Source organism: Bos mutus, chromosome 3 (genome assembly GCF_027580195.1).
Source record: "Bos mutus isolate GX-2022 chromosome 3, NWIPB_WYAK_1.1, whole genome shotgun sequence".
Taxonomy (NCBI): Eukaryota; Metazoa; Chordata; class Mammalia; order Artiodactyla; family Bovidae; genus Bos; species Bos mutus.
The window spans coordinates 60,754,882-60,769,832 of NC_091619.1; positions in this window are offsets into that span (position 1 = coordinate 60,754,882).

Sequence of the window (14,951 nt, forward strand, 5' to 3'; positions counted from 1 at the left end):
GTTCCAAACTTGTTTAGATATCATCTATGTGACCTTTAGATAAAAGAAACCTGATTTTTATAAACTACCTACCCATACCTAAGCAAAATAGCTTTTGTTCTATTTGCATTTTGCAAATTAAGCATCATCCGAAGGTATATATCCCACTGCAAGCAGCTTTTGCTTCTCTCAACCTTTCCTGGCTCTAAAAGCGTTTCTCCAATATGAGCTAGGTACTGAACTTTGAAGAAGAGTCCACTGTAATAACAGTAAAGTTTAATGATGCATAACTTTGAGAGACTGACAAATTTCCAGCCAAAGTATTGATTCTTACAGAATTTATGAAGCACATGCTGTATTCTGTGTCATTATGGTCCATTTTTGGCTGAAAGAATCATGTAAAATAGATTTTTAAATGAGTGGTAATAGTCAGACATAAAGAAGGTATTGATGTGTGTCATGAAGGGTGAAATAGCATGCCAGATTAAAGCATATAACAAATCAAAAACAATAGTCCCCCTACTACTACAAATATAAATTTGCTTTTCCTTTTAATCCCCCCTCCTATTTACTACTTTGCACATTTATAATTTCCTTTCTTACAGACCTCTTCTGCAGAACATTAAATATGTGTAAAATTTTTGCATAGTTGCATAGACCGCTTTGGGGGATACTAAAAGTTCAGAAACTGGTTTCTTAACTTTGGCAAATTAATTTGCTCTTCTATGTAAATAATGCCCTTTGTAAATAATGCTAAAAGCTTAAAATCTAATCTTTATCACATGCATATAAATGACATATTTAGTGAATTAATATTTAAATATTTTTATGAATTCAACACTTTTAAAGTACTACTGTAAATTTTAATTTGTTTTCAAGAAGCATAAAAATGTATTCTTCTTTCATGACTCACAGCTAAGGTTTTTTTTTTTCCTGTCCCTAAATGATCTCATGGAAGACATCCTTACATCTAATTTGTTTTGAAAAAGTACAGAGTCTACAGCCATACCACCCTGAACATGCCTGATCTTGTCTGAAAAAGTATAGAATTTATTTCTCTGGTCCTCTGCTGCCTGTTTTGCCCTGTTCATCTTAGTGCCTATTATGAATTATTTTCTCAAGAAACGATTGAAATGCAAGTTTTTTTTTTCCTCCCCAGTCGACATTTTGTTTTGATACACTGGGCTTTCAAATATAGTAATTTAAATTTTGATTTTACACTTCACTTTGGAATACATGTTTATTAAATGCGTATCTCCCCCACAGAGTAATCAATACAGATTGTGTAGTACATTATAAGGAAACCATGTCTGAGATTATTAGAAAAATGCCTTTAGTTTTGCTTACTTGAGCAATATGTGAAAATTAACAGTTTAAACCCTTTCAGGCATCTGATCAGACTTTCGCCTTAGTCAGACTGCATGGTGTCATGACTTTCTTTTTTTCTTCTTTCTTTTCCTCTTCCTCCCTCCTCTCTCCTTCCCTCCCCTTTCCTGTCCTTCCTTTCCTTTCTCTTCTCTTTCTTCTCTTCATTTTTACCTTATCTAGCTAGCATTTACCTGGTGAACATCAAGGGTTTCCCCAGTGACTCAGTGGTAAAGAATCTGCCTGCAATGCAGGAGATCCAGATTCAATTCCTGGGTTGGGAAAACCTCCTGGAAAAGGAAATGGTAACCTATTCCAATGTTCTTCCCTGGTAAATCCCATAGACAGAGGAGCCTAGAGGGCTATAGCCCATGGGTTTGCAAAAGAGTTGGATATGACTTAGCAACTGAACAACAACAACAACACAATGAACATCAAATTACCTGAAATCTTAATTTTAAAGACTAAAATTTACAGAGAGATATCCGTATTGGGATGGGAATTAGAGGACAAAGCGTACTGAATGGCAACAGGATTCTCTGAAAAGTAGTCCAGTGTTTTCATCACATTCCAGCAATCTTTTTAGAACTAGAAACAGAAGTCAACAAGGTCTAACTGTGCTAGAGACCGATTAATCCTAGGCCCAAATACATTTCCCCTACATCTAGAAACCCAAGAGAATATGTTAAATCCCTTTCAAACAACTGCTTTTGAATACTTTAGGAGTTTATCAGCCTAACAGAAAAAAAGAACTTAGCAGGAAGAAAAAGGTTGAGACTCTCAATAGACTCTTCTAGGACCTGGTAGAGCCTCAAGAACTCTTCAAGATCTTAGTCAACAATTAAAGAGGAGTTTAAACTAGTGCATTCATCTATACCACAAAAAAGAGAGATCTGTCTTTACATAAACATTTTTCCCAGGCCAACTGCAGGCAAATTAAAGTAAAATAGGCCATGTACTGGATGGAAGATTAGAGCAAAAAATCAGGGAACAGGAAAGTGAATCCCCCTCCAGTTTGGTATCTCATGAGCAGTCCTATTTACACACTACCATTTACTTGTGTGTGTTTCAATTCATGGTGTTATATTCAGAGGTTTTTCATTTTGAGGTTTTGTTTTTAAGAACAACTTTTAAATTGTAGACATGTCAGAAGGACTAAAGTTTTAGAAAGGTATGAATTTCAGAAGATTAAAAAAATATTTAACCACACTCAAAGATATTTGAAATACAGAGGCTGTTATTCATATTTGGACCTTCATTTCCTGATTTTTTCAAGTCAGACTGAGGTTTTGTTAGACACTATAGGCAGCCTATACACGTAGAATGTGAACATAAATATACATAATTGTAGTATTTGGTTGTGACAAATTAGTTTTGCTAACATGGAGGATTTAATAGATGAAATGAGAAAATATGTCAATGTAATAGCATATTAGATTTTGCAAATGAGCTATTCCTAAGGCAACATGAATTGCTTTGCTTTTATATTTCCACAATCGTTTGTTCATTTGACAACTAACATTCAGAACCCATCTTTGATCTTGGAGGACTTGTTCAAATCAAAGTATAATAAATCCTTACACTTGGGAACTTAAAGTGACACAGACAAAAGATGTCTTCTGATAGAGTCCTTGGCCTTGGCATATGCAGACCCACAATAAGATCTGGTCAGGTCTGGCTGTGGCAGGCTTGGGAAAGAGGCCAAACTTTTCTTCAGGGCTTTCAACATTGCTCTGTGCTACATTTCCCACCAAGCCATCAGAGACCCCAAATTCCAGTTATCATTTACTGAGGATTTATTATGCATCATACATTTGCATGTATTATTTCTGATTATTACATCAATTTTCAGGCTCAGTATTTTATCAGTATGTCACAAATATGAAAAAGGACTCAATAAGTCTAAGAACTTCTAAGGGGCAGAGCTGGGTTTCCACCTGTTTCTGAATTCAAAACCCTTCTCAAGCTCATGACATCACTGTGTCTCACCTTGAGACCTGAGGCCTCCGGCTGGAGTTCACACCCAAACCTGTTCTTCCTGTTGTGACTCCAGATTTCCTTTGGCTTTGGGGCTTTGAAATATCAATATTTGAACTAAATGAATTTTGTTAAGGGATGGGGAGGGCCAGGTGGAAGGAAGGCAAGCATGATTCTACTTCTATTAACTTCTGTTCCTAGAATTCTGTTTACTTTCTGACAGGGACCTCTTAGAAATGATACTTTCACCAAAGAGAGCTGTAAGGAGATAAATTTTAGGCAGCGTGGCATATTGTTGATCAGGCAGATGACATGACTGCAAATTTAGCGTACTGTTAAGATTAGCCATTTGTGTTGGCTTGACAATGTTGTGAAAACTCCAGTTAGCTTTTTGGAACTACAAAGCATGTGATGAGAAATTCTTCTTATTTTGCTTTGTGACTATCTGCCATTTGATTTTCACTTTAAAATATAAACTGACCCTCTTGGACTGGTAACAGAATTTTCCCATCGTGAATAAGTCCCTCCAAACATACTTGGTAGGTAGAGCAGCATAATGACCTATTAAAAACTACTAGAAATGAATATTTTCATAAAAATCCCTCTCTGAAATTTATTGTGTGTCTTTAGGCAAACCATTTAACCTCCATGTCTTCAAATATAAAATGGTCATCATAAAGAGTAAATTAGATAATATCTATACAATAGGGCTTTAGAAACTGTTAAGTTTATACAAAGGTAAGTGCATTCTGGACATCATTCTTAATCCAATTCATTCCTTCCTGCAAAATAAGGCATTGACTTGAGTCTTCCATCTGTGATCTCCTTTTGACTCTACCCTATAAAGGAATAACTAAGCTTCCTTTCAGCAATTTACCACAGTTCTGCCAATAATCAATGTCATGAACTCTGAACATTTCTCCTTGGATTTCCTAATCCTGACTAAACAGTAAATCCTGGAGTTGTTAGGTGGCAAAGGTTCATTTATCAAATCTGTAGAGAGAAGCTTCTTTTTTGGAATATTTTCCCCTCTCCTATCCCTCTCCTATCCTAGTTTATCTTTTATAATCACTGATTGCTGTCTAGGCTATCTACTTGAGAGCAAAAGCAGCAAGTAGCAGAACCATATGATGAATGATAAATGAAGACATCTATTCCTTTCTTCACATTTGCCTCCTTACTTTTGGGGTAACAGGTACCTTTCCTGCCCAGGCCTCTGATCCTTTCTCTAAAAGTACCTTAGTGCCCCCTGCAGGTTGTATGAGTTTCTCCTCCCACAATCTTGTTTATACATTTTTTTTTTAACCCTATCCTGAAAATCCAAGTGCTAGTTTTTTTCTCAGTGGGAATAGAATCTAGAAACAATATTATTTACAGTATTCTCTGAAGTGCTGAGGATAATGATTCTAAAAGGTGATTTTTGATCTCGTGCAATTTGAGGATAATAATGAATATTTGATATAATAGTAGCTATGAAACAGTTGACAGATGATAAGCTACAGGAAATATTTATAGGTAAGATCTCTGAGTTTAACTAGGCTAAATAACTTTGCAAGGCTTCTAAAACTAATTTATGGTAATGTTGGTTGTTGCATTAGAACTCAGGTCTCCTAGCATTTACTCAAGTACACTTTTCTTTGCCATGTTTTGAATAGTTTTTTCCCTTGTTTTCAAAAGCATCTGGTTTGGCCTCCAGTTGTACATCTTGAAAACCTAACCCGACTAAGAGGTACTAATGTCATCTATTTGGCTTCAATAGGTACCTGATGGATTAGTGCTTCCAGCACACCAAAAGTATCTGCCTGGTAATACTAATCTGATTTATAACCACATCCTGGTATATTACAAATGCTTCAGAGGTCAAAGGTATAGTTTAGTGAGAACTAGAAAGTAAACACGGGAGAAGGCCCATTTCTTAACTTGCTTGAAATTTCCCTAAAGCAAGGTACTCCAGCACACAATCTTGTAATGATTCTAGAGCTGAAAAAGCAGAAATTTGTTGACTTTTATTAGGTTTTATGACCTTGCAATCTTTGAACATTTTCTTTACTTTCTGTTTCCTGATATGTCACTCATTGATTCCAAAATTATTAATTGGTGTTATCAACCCTAGGTTTATCTTGCATATTCTAAGTGCAGAATGTCCACTGACAAATCCTTTATCATCCAAGAGTTTGGATCTCAGGAAAGCCTTTCTTTTTTGAAACTAGAGATTTGGAATACAATTTTGAAGGAATCAATGCTGCATTTTAATCTAAATCCTTGGGGAAAAAATTAAAATCCTGAGATATGATGAAGTCTACAGATTAAAATGGAGGGTGAAAATATCTAGATATAAGTTCTGAGAGGCCAAATTTAAAAAGATGACTTTGTGAAATGATAAGTGTTTAAACCACAAATCTCTGTTTATTCAGCTTCTGGATTTTCTCTTGCTAAGGAGTTTTACGGCTAATTCTCAACAGTAAAAATGGACATTTTACTCACTATTTTACTTGCTTCAAGTCTTTCATACTTGAGCTCTCCCAGTTACAACATGTACACAAAAAATAACCTTAGTCTGACTTCCAAATAGCTATACTGTGTGCTCAGTCGTTCTGTTGTGTCTGACTCTTTGTGACCCCATGAACTACAGCCCCCTACCAGGCTCCCCTGTCCATGGAATTCTCCAGGCAAGAATGTTAGAGTGGGTTGCCATGCCATCCTCCAGGGGATCTTCCTGTACCAAGGATTGAGTCTGTGTCTCCTGCATTACAGGCAGATTCTTTATGCACTGAGCTACCTGGGAAGCCCAAATGGCTAAATAGTTTGAAGTAATTTCTATTAGAATTCAGTAGTATTGATACCATAGGTGCTGGAGCAGCATTTTTCAACTGTCAGTTATGACCCTTTAGTAGGTTGTGAAGTTTATTTAGCTGGTTGTGGCCAAGATTAAAAAAAAAAGAAGAAGAAAGAAAGGAATAGATTGTATAAAATATAAGAAAATGAATAGAAATTAAAATTGTTATATGAAAATCTTGGTTTTTTAATCTGTATATTTGGATTGTGACATAAATTGTATTTCTTCTGGGGGTTGTGGGCTTCTCTGGTGGCTCAGATGGCAAAGAATCTGCCTGCAATTCAGGAGACCTGGGTTTGGTCCCTGGGTCAGGAAGATCCCCTGGAGAAGGGAATGGCAATCCACTCCAGTATTCTTGCCTGGAGAATCGCATGGACCGAAGAACCTGGGAGGCTACAGTCCTTGGGATCGCAAAGAGCTGGACACGACTGAGCGACTCTTTCTTTTACTTTCACTGTGATTTGTAGTCATACTGAGAAACACTATTCTGGACTACAGAAGATAAGAGCGAGAACTCCTTACCAACACTGTGAACCATTCTGAGCCTTGGTCCTCTTCTTTGAAAATAGGTGTAATAAGTCTTTCAAAATAGGTTTATTGTAAGAGTTGAGTAAAAAAATAAAATAATATTGGAGCATAGAATCTGATGTAGTCAGACCTAATGTTATTTTAGTGGGAGTTATAATGAGAATTATTTGAAATCATATTTGAATCATTTGAAATAATAAATCAAAGTATTTATATTCTCCTTTAAATTGAGTTCCTTGCAAATCAAGTCCCCTTCTACTTCCTGAGCGTATAGCCCCAGGGAAGGTGCTGGGCATTCCCAGGGTTAGGACAAAGAAGCCGTTGATCAGTTTTGGATCTCATAAGCTTACTCTTTTGAGACAATAGTCATGAAATTTTGGTTGCTTGAAAGAAAAGGATTTTCTAAATTCCTTTATTTCTTTTTTAATGAATCAAGAAGCTGGCCAGAAAATACTAGAGAGTCTTAAATGTGAGGTGAATGGGACAGGTTAGGAAGAAGGCAGGACATGCCTGGCTTCTCTGTTCCTATTGGATCTTGGGTAAAAAAAGATAGAAAGGTAGGTGAGCTTTCTTCTCAGCTTTTCTTCTCTTCACTAATCCCTAGGGGTGGGAAGGTTTTCAGTGGGAGAGGAGAACTGAAGAGATCTTATAGAGAGGTTAGGGGAAATAACTGAAGAGTGATTTCTGCCCTCCACAAGGATATTGGAAGCTATTACCTCACAAACGTCTGCTTAAATGGGGGTGGGGGCAGGGTGGCCTGTAACACCAAATTAAATTTAATGACTTAATATAGTTTTGCACACAAAGGTCTGAATTTAAGCGCCTCAGAGTCCCCCTCAGCTCCTGTATGGTATGGTATCTATCCAGAAGTTTCTGAGCATCCTATGGAATGAACCAGAAAGAGCTGACTGAAAGTAGTTGAAGGACCTGCCTAGCAACTTTGCTGAAGGAGGTTGCTTAAAGGGAATGAAGTCATCCAATGTAGGCTGAAGTCCTATTGGGATCACAGTCACATAGCAGGGAATACATTTCATCATCAAAAGTGGAGAAGGGTTCCAATCAGCAATGATAAATAGTGCCCCAGGGCACTGTCGGAATATAGAAAATAAGAGTGATCATCACTAAAGACAGTTTCTAGTAATGGGGGCATTGGATTGCCCAGAGTATGGACAAGTCACTCTGGGATGTTACCAGTTCTGGGAGTAGGCCAAACCAGAAGCTTAGAAGACACCTCATATACTCAAAGAGTATTCTCCTATAAGATTACAGATACCTCATACATCCTTTGTATATCCAGGTGGAGAGGGCAGAACTCTGACAAGCATTTCCCTGACTCATCTAGGCAGAAACTAGGTCGCTAAGAGTCAGACACGACTGAGCGACTTCACTTTCACTTTTCACTTTCACGCACTGGAGAAGGAAATGGCAACCCACTCCAGTATTCTTGCCTGGAGAATCCCAGGGATGGGGGAGCCTGGTGGGCTGCCGTCTTGGGGTCGTACAGAGTCGGACATGACTGAAGCAACTTAGCAGCAGCAGCAGCAGGTTACAGAAAGAGATGGAAAGAATTACCAAATAAGACTGAATCAAAAATTTGAATTTAACTAAAATGTTTTTTTCTAAACTACTTGGTGGGTGTGGGATTGTGAATAAAGCCTGAATCTTAAAGTAACCCCATTTCCTTCACATCTGACCATAGTGTAAATACATTTGTGATGCTTCTGGCTTTTCTTTTTATTGTGTCTTATCATCACATCTATGGGAATTAAAATTTTCTAAGTCTTTATTTGTGCCAATCTTTGTCTTATATAGACTGTTTTGAGTAATAACTCCTTTGATACACAGAGACAAAGTACACAACAACTATTAATAATTTAGATATCTATATCCTGAACCTCAATTATCAAAAACCAACCAAAAACAAGTATGAAAGAAAAAAAGGAGAAGCTAGTCCCTGGGTGTCCAAATGGAATGCTGCTGAGCCTCCATGTAACCCAAGTCCTGAGCAGAAAAATAAGGGTAAATGTTTAAAATTTATATAGGACTTTTTTTCTATGACAGTTGAAATTTAACTGTAATTTTGTATTTTATCCTTTAAAGCTTTGTCTTTCCCAATAATTGTAGAAGAGGGTTGTAGAGGCAGTGGTGGAGGGGATATAAATTATTAAAATGAAATAGGAAAAGACATGGTAAAAAGGATTTTCAGTTTTCAGGGCACTGATCTGTCCAGGGTGGTCCCTTCCTTCCTACAAACACTGGCAGGATAGATGGCTACTGCTAGTATGTTCACAGCAGAGGGGGAGCAGAGGGCTCACTGATACCAAGGCTTACAGACCAGCACACAGTGATGGTCAGGGCAGGGCCAATATGTCTTCTTGTCTACACCATAGGAAGCAAGATGGCATGGTAGAAAACACTGGAGTTTATTGCTGATATGGGAATTGGGGTATCTTACTTCAATTAGATAAAATGGGCTCTACTCCTAGAACCATCATTTCATAGCAGTGTAAATTTAGACAATTTACTTTATCTTTCTAACTTTAGTCTCCTGATCTGTAAAATGGGGATAAGAAATATAGCTTCTCTTAAGGCTTTTGGAATTTAAATGTAATAATTCATGTAACGTATACATTGTACCCTTTAGGATGAGTTCATTCAAATCCAGTCAGTTTTATACATTTATTTTTTGGGATGCTTTAGGCTTGAACCTCACCACCTATGTGAAATTCAGTAAAATTACTTATTTTTTTATTTGGCTGTGCCACAAGACTTGTGGGACTTTAGTTCCCCAAAAAGGTATTGGACCTGGGCCTCCTGGGCAGTGAAAGCACTGACTCCCAACTATTGGACTGCCAGGGAATGCCCAAATCCTTAATTTTTTTGAACTGAAGTTCCTTCATTTGCAAAATAGTATTATTTATATTATAGAAGATTTTTGGAGATTATAATAGGAAATATATGTCATACCCCCCATTCCCTTTGACCCTTTTCATTTTTTTTTTTTTTTTGTTGTTTTATTTTATTTTATTTTTTAACTTTACAATATTGTATTGGTTTTGCCATACATCAACATGAATCCGCCACAGGTATACACGTGTTCCCCATCCTGAACCCTCCTCCCTCCCCGTACCACCCCTCTGGGTCATCCCAATGCACCAGCCCCAAGCATCCAGTTTCGTGCACTGAACCTGGACTGGTGACTCGTTTCATATATGATATTATACATGATTCAATGCCATTCTCCCAAATCATCCTACCGTCTCCCTCTCCCACAGAGTCCAAAAGACTGTTCTATACATCAGTGTCTCTTTTACTGTCTCATATACTGGGTTATCGTTACCATCTTTCTAAATTCCATATATATGCGTTAGTATACTGTACTGGTGTTTTTCTTTCTGGCTTACTTCACTCTGTATAATAGACTCCAGTTTCATCCACCTCATTAGAACTGATTCAAATGCATTCTTTTTAATGGCTGAGTAATACTCCATTGTGTTTATGTACCACTGCTTTCTTATCCATTCATCTGCTGATGGACATCTAGGTTGCTTCCATGTCCTGGCTATTGTAAATAGCTGCAATGAACATTGGGGTACACGTGTCTCTTTCAATTCTGGTTTCCTCAGTGTATATGCCCAGCAGTGGGATTGCTGGGTCATAAGGCAGTTCTATTTCCAGTTTTTTAAGGAATCTCCACACTGTTCTCCATAGTGGCTGTACTAGTTTGCATTCCCACCAACAGTGTAAGAGTGTTCCTTTTTCTCCACACCCTCTCCAGCATTTATTGCTTGTAGACTATTGGATCGCAGCCATTCTGACTGGCCTGAAATGGTACCTCATTGTGGTTTTGATTTGCATTTCTCTGATAATGAATGATGTTGAGCATCTTTTCATGTGTTTGTTAGCCATCTGTATGTCTTCTTTGGAGAAACGTCTATTTAGTTCTTTGGTCCATTTTTTGATTGGGTCGTTTATTTTTCTGGGATTGAGCTGTAGGAGTTGCTTGTATATTTTTGAGATTAGTTGTTTGTCAGTTGCTTCATTTGCTATTATTTTCTCCTATTCTGAAGGCTGTCTTTTCACCTTGCTTATAGTTTCTTTTGTTGTGCAGAAGCTTTTAATTTTAATTAGATCCCATTTGTTTATTTTTGCTTTTATTTCCAATATTCAGGGAAGTGGGTCATAGAGGATCCTGCTGTGATATATGTCGGAGAGTGTTTTGCCTATGTTCTCCTCTAAGAGTTTTATAGTTTCTGGTCTTATGTTTAGATCTTTAATCCATTTTGAGTTTATTTTTGTGTATGGTGTTAGAAAGTGTTCTAGTTGCATTCTTTTACAAGTGGTTGACCAGTTTTCCCAGCACCACTTGTTAAATTCTGGTCAGTCTACACATGGAGGCTGCAAGATCTCAGAGGAGATGGGACACAGACATCACTGAGCCTGTGTTACGTTGCATATCTAGACTCTTAGAAAATTAGCAGCTCTGAGATGTGAGCCGGTGACCAAAGAGAGAACTCATGAAAAACTGATGGAAAGATCATCACAAGAAGGGAAATCAAGAGTTAGTGTAGAATTAGAAATGAGGATCACACTGATGTCCTGGCCATTTGATACATCACTGTCAGAGATTACTTTCTAAAAATTCTAATCTTGTTTCAACCAATGAAGTGGCTCACTATTGCTTCCCACAGAAAGTCTAATTGCATTGAAGGCCGCCTCTGATAAGGTTCTGGCCTCCTCCCCAGGATTATTGCCAGCTATCCCCCCCAAATATGCTCTTCCTAGTGGGAGAGGAGACAAGGATATTAATGAGGAAGTTATTATTGAAATGGAGTTGGCAGAGCTTGGCAACTTGGCAAAAAATTAATTTCAGGTGGAGGAAGGGGAGTGATGAAAATTAGAGAAAGAAAAGTCATGAATGACATTAAATTCTTTCTTTCCTAACACATGCTAAATTAACTCTGGCAGCAATGAGTTCCAAAAAAATACAAGTGTTCCCTGATAATATTTGCTAGATTCTAAGACATAACTGATCGTAATATACATCATAAGTTCCACAACAGGAGAAAAGGAAACATTATTTACATGCCACATTATTTACATGCCACATCTTGATTTTAAAAATATATGAAAACCATTCCCTTTTCTTCTTCATTCAACAAATATTTATTGAGAACATAATATATGCTAGGCCTTGTTCTAACAACTGGACATGCAAAAAAGTAAGAAAAGTAAAAATTCCTACCTTCTTGAAGCTCTCTTTATAATGGAAGAAATCAGAATATAAATATAATAAATTACTTAATGATGTAGATGATAAATGCAGTGGATAACAGGTAAAACGTATAAGGTAAATCAGGATTGCCAAATGGATAAGCATAGAGACTGACATTTTAAACAGGTTAGTGAGAGTAGGTCCCACTAAGAAGGTGCCATTTGGGCAAATGACTTGAAGGAAGTGAAACAGCAAGATCCTTAAGGCCAGTAGAGAGAATAACTAATGTAAAAACATACCATATAATAGTACATGTTCCAGGGTTCTTATAGTCACATGCCTTGGGAAAATATAGTTCCACATATGTTGGAGTTCAAAATGAGAATTAGCCTATTATTAAGGCATTGTAAAAAAATAAAATGCTTTTAACTTTATTCAACTCAGTATATTCCAAACTTGTTAGATAACAGCAACTGTTATTGATGGATTTCTGTTAAGCTCTCCAAGGACACCAGTTTTTTGTAGAACAATGGAAGAAATGTTGAAATAGAGGAATATGATTTATTTAACCAGTATTATTTGCTGAGACATATCTGTTATAAAATCTGATTAATTCATTGCTGAGTTATGAATATCCTTTATTTTTTTGAGCTTTGGAATGTTATTATATATTTATTAACTGGATATTCACGCTAGGCAATAATACCAAACTTCTATTTATTGAATTGATAATCACAATAGTAAATAGTAGAGCACTATATTCTCGGATGTTATGCCTCTCTTAGGAGTGAAAATGTTGTTGTTCAGTCATTCAGTCACTTTTGACTCTTTGCAACCCCAAGGACTGCAGCAAGCCAGGGTTTACTGTCCTTCACTATCTCCAGGAGCTTGCTCAAACTCATGTCCATTGAGCCAGCGATTCCATCTAACCATCTCGTCCTCTGTCATCCCCTTCTCCTCCCATCTTCAATCTTTTCCAGCATCAGGGTCTTTTCTAATGAGACAGCTGTTTGCATCAAGTGGCCGAAGTATTGGAGCTTCAGCTTCAGCATCAGTCCTTCCAATGAATATTCAAGATTGATTTCCTTTAGAATTGACTGGTTTGATATCCTTGAAGTCGAAGGGACTCTCACGAATCTTCTCCAACACCACAGTTCAAAAAGATCAGTTCTTCGGTGCTCAGCTTTCTTTATGGTGCAACTCGCTTCCATTGTGCCTCAGGTGGTAAGGATTCTGCCTAAAATGAGGGAGACCTGGGTTCAATCCCTGGGCTGGGAAGATTCCCTGGAGAAGGAAAGGCTACCCACTTCAGTATTATGGCCTGGAGAATTCCATGGACTGTATAGTTCATGGGGTTGCAGAGAGTTGAACATGACTGAGCGACTTTCACTTTCACTTCACTCACATCCATACATGACTACTGGAAAACCGTAGCATTGAATATACAGACCATTGTTGGCAAAGTATTGTCTCTGCTTTTTAATATGCTGTCTAGTTTTGTTATTGCTCTTCTTCCAAGGAGCAAGCATCTTTTGATTTCATGGCTGCAGTCAACATCCACAGTGATTTTGCAGCCAAAGAAAATAAAGTCTGTCACTGTTTCCCCACCCATTAGCCATGAAGTGTTGGGACTGGATGTCATGATCTTAGTTTTTTTAATGTTGAGTTTTAAGCCAGGCTTTTCACTATTCTCTTGCACTTTCATCAAGAGGCTCTTTAGAAAGCTCTTTGCTTTCTGCCATAAGGGTGGTGTCATCTGCATATCTGAGGTTATTGATATTTCTCTCAGCAATCTTGATTCCAGCTTGTGCTTCATCCACCCTAGCATTTCACTTGATGTACTCTGCATGTAAGTTAAATAAGCAGGGTGAAAATATACAGCCTTGACATACTCCTTTCCCAATTTAGAACTAGGCTGTTGTTCCATGTCCAGTTCTAACTGTTGCTTCTTGACCTAGATACAGGTAAGACGGTCTGGTATTCCCATCTCTTGAAGAATTTTCCACAGTTTATTGTGATCCACACAGTCAAAGGCTTGAGCATAGTTAATAAAGCAGAAGTAAATGTTTTTTCTGGAATTCTCTGGCTTTTTCTATGATCCAATGGATGTTGACAATTTGATCTCTGGTTCCTCTGCCTTTCTAAGTCCTGACTGAACATCTGGAAGTTCTCAGTTCACATATTGTTGAAGGCTGGCTTGGAGAATTTTGAACATTACTTTGCTAGCATGTGAAATGAGTGCAATTGTGCAGTAGTTTGAACATTCTTTGGCATTGCCTTTCTTTGGGATTGGAATGAAAACTGACATTTTCCAGTCCTGTGGCCACTGCTGAGTTTTCCAAATTTGCTGGCATATTGAGTGCAGCACTTTCACAGCATTTTCTCTTAGGATTTGCAATAGCTCAACTGGAATAACCTCCACTAGCCTTGTTCTTAGTGATGTTCCCTAAGGCCCACTTGACTTCACATTCCAGGATGTCTGGCTCTAGGACAGTGATCACACCATTATGGTTATCTGGGTCATGAAGATTTTTTTGTATAGTTCTTTGTGTATTCTTGCCACCTCTTTATATTTTCTGCTTCTCTTAGGTCCATACTGTTTCTGTCTTTTATTGTGCCCATCTTCCGTGGTGGCTCAGACGGTAAAGTGTCTGCCTCAATGCGGGAGACCCAGGTTCTCCTGGAGAAGGAAATGGCAACCCACTCCAGTATGCTTGCCTGGAAAATCCCATGGACGGAGGAGCCTGGTAGGCTACAGTCCATGGGATCACAAAGACTGAGCCACTTAACCTCACATGAAATGTTATAAAAGTGTTATTGACCCTAGTGTTTAGAAAACATTTGCAAGTTAAGGCCCATATAATCTATTTTTAATTGAGGTATAATTGACAAGCAACATTATGTTGATTTCAGATGTATAACATAATGACTTGATATTTGTGTAAATTGCAAAATGATCATAACAAGTTTAGTTAACATTTGTCAACATATGCAGTTACAGTGGGCTTCCCAAGTAGCGTTAGTCATAAAGAATCCATCTGCTGATGTAGG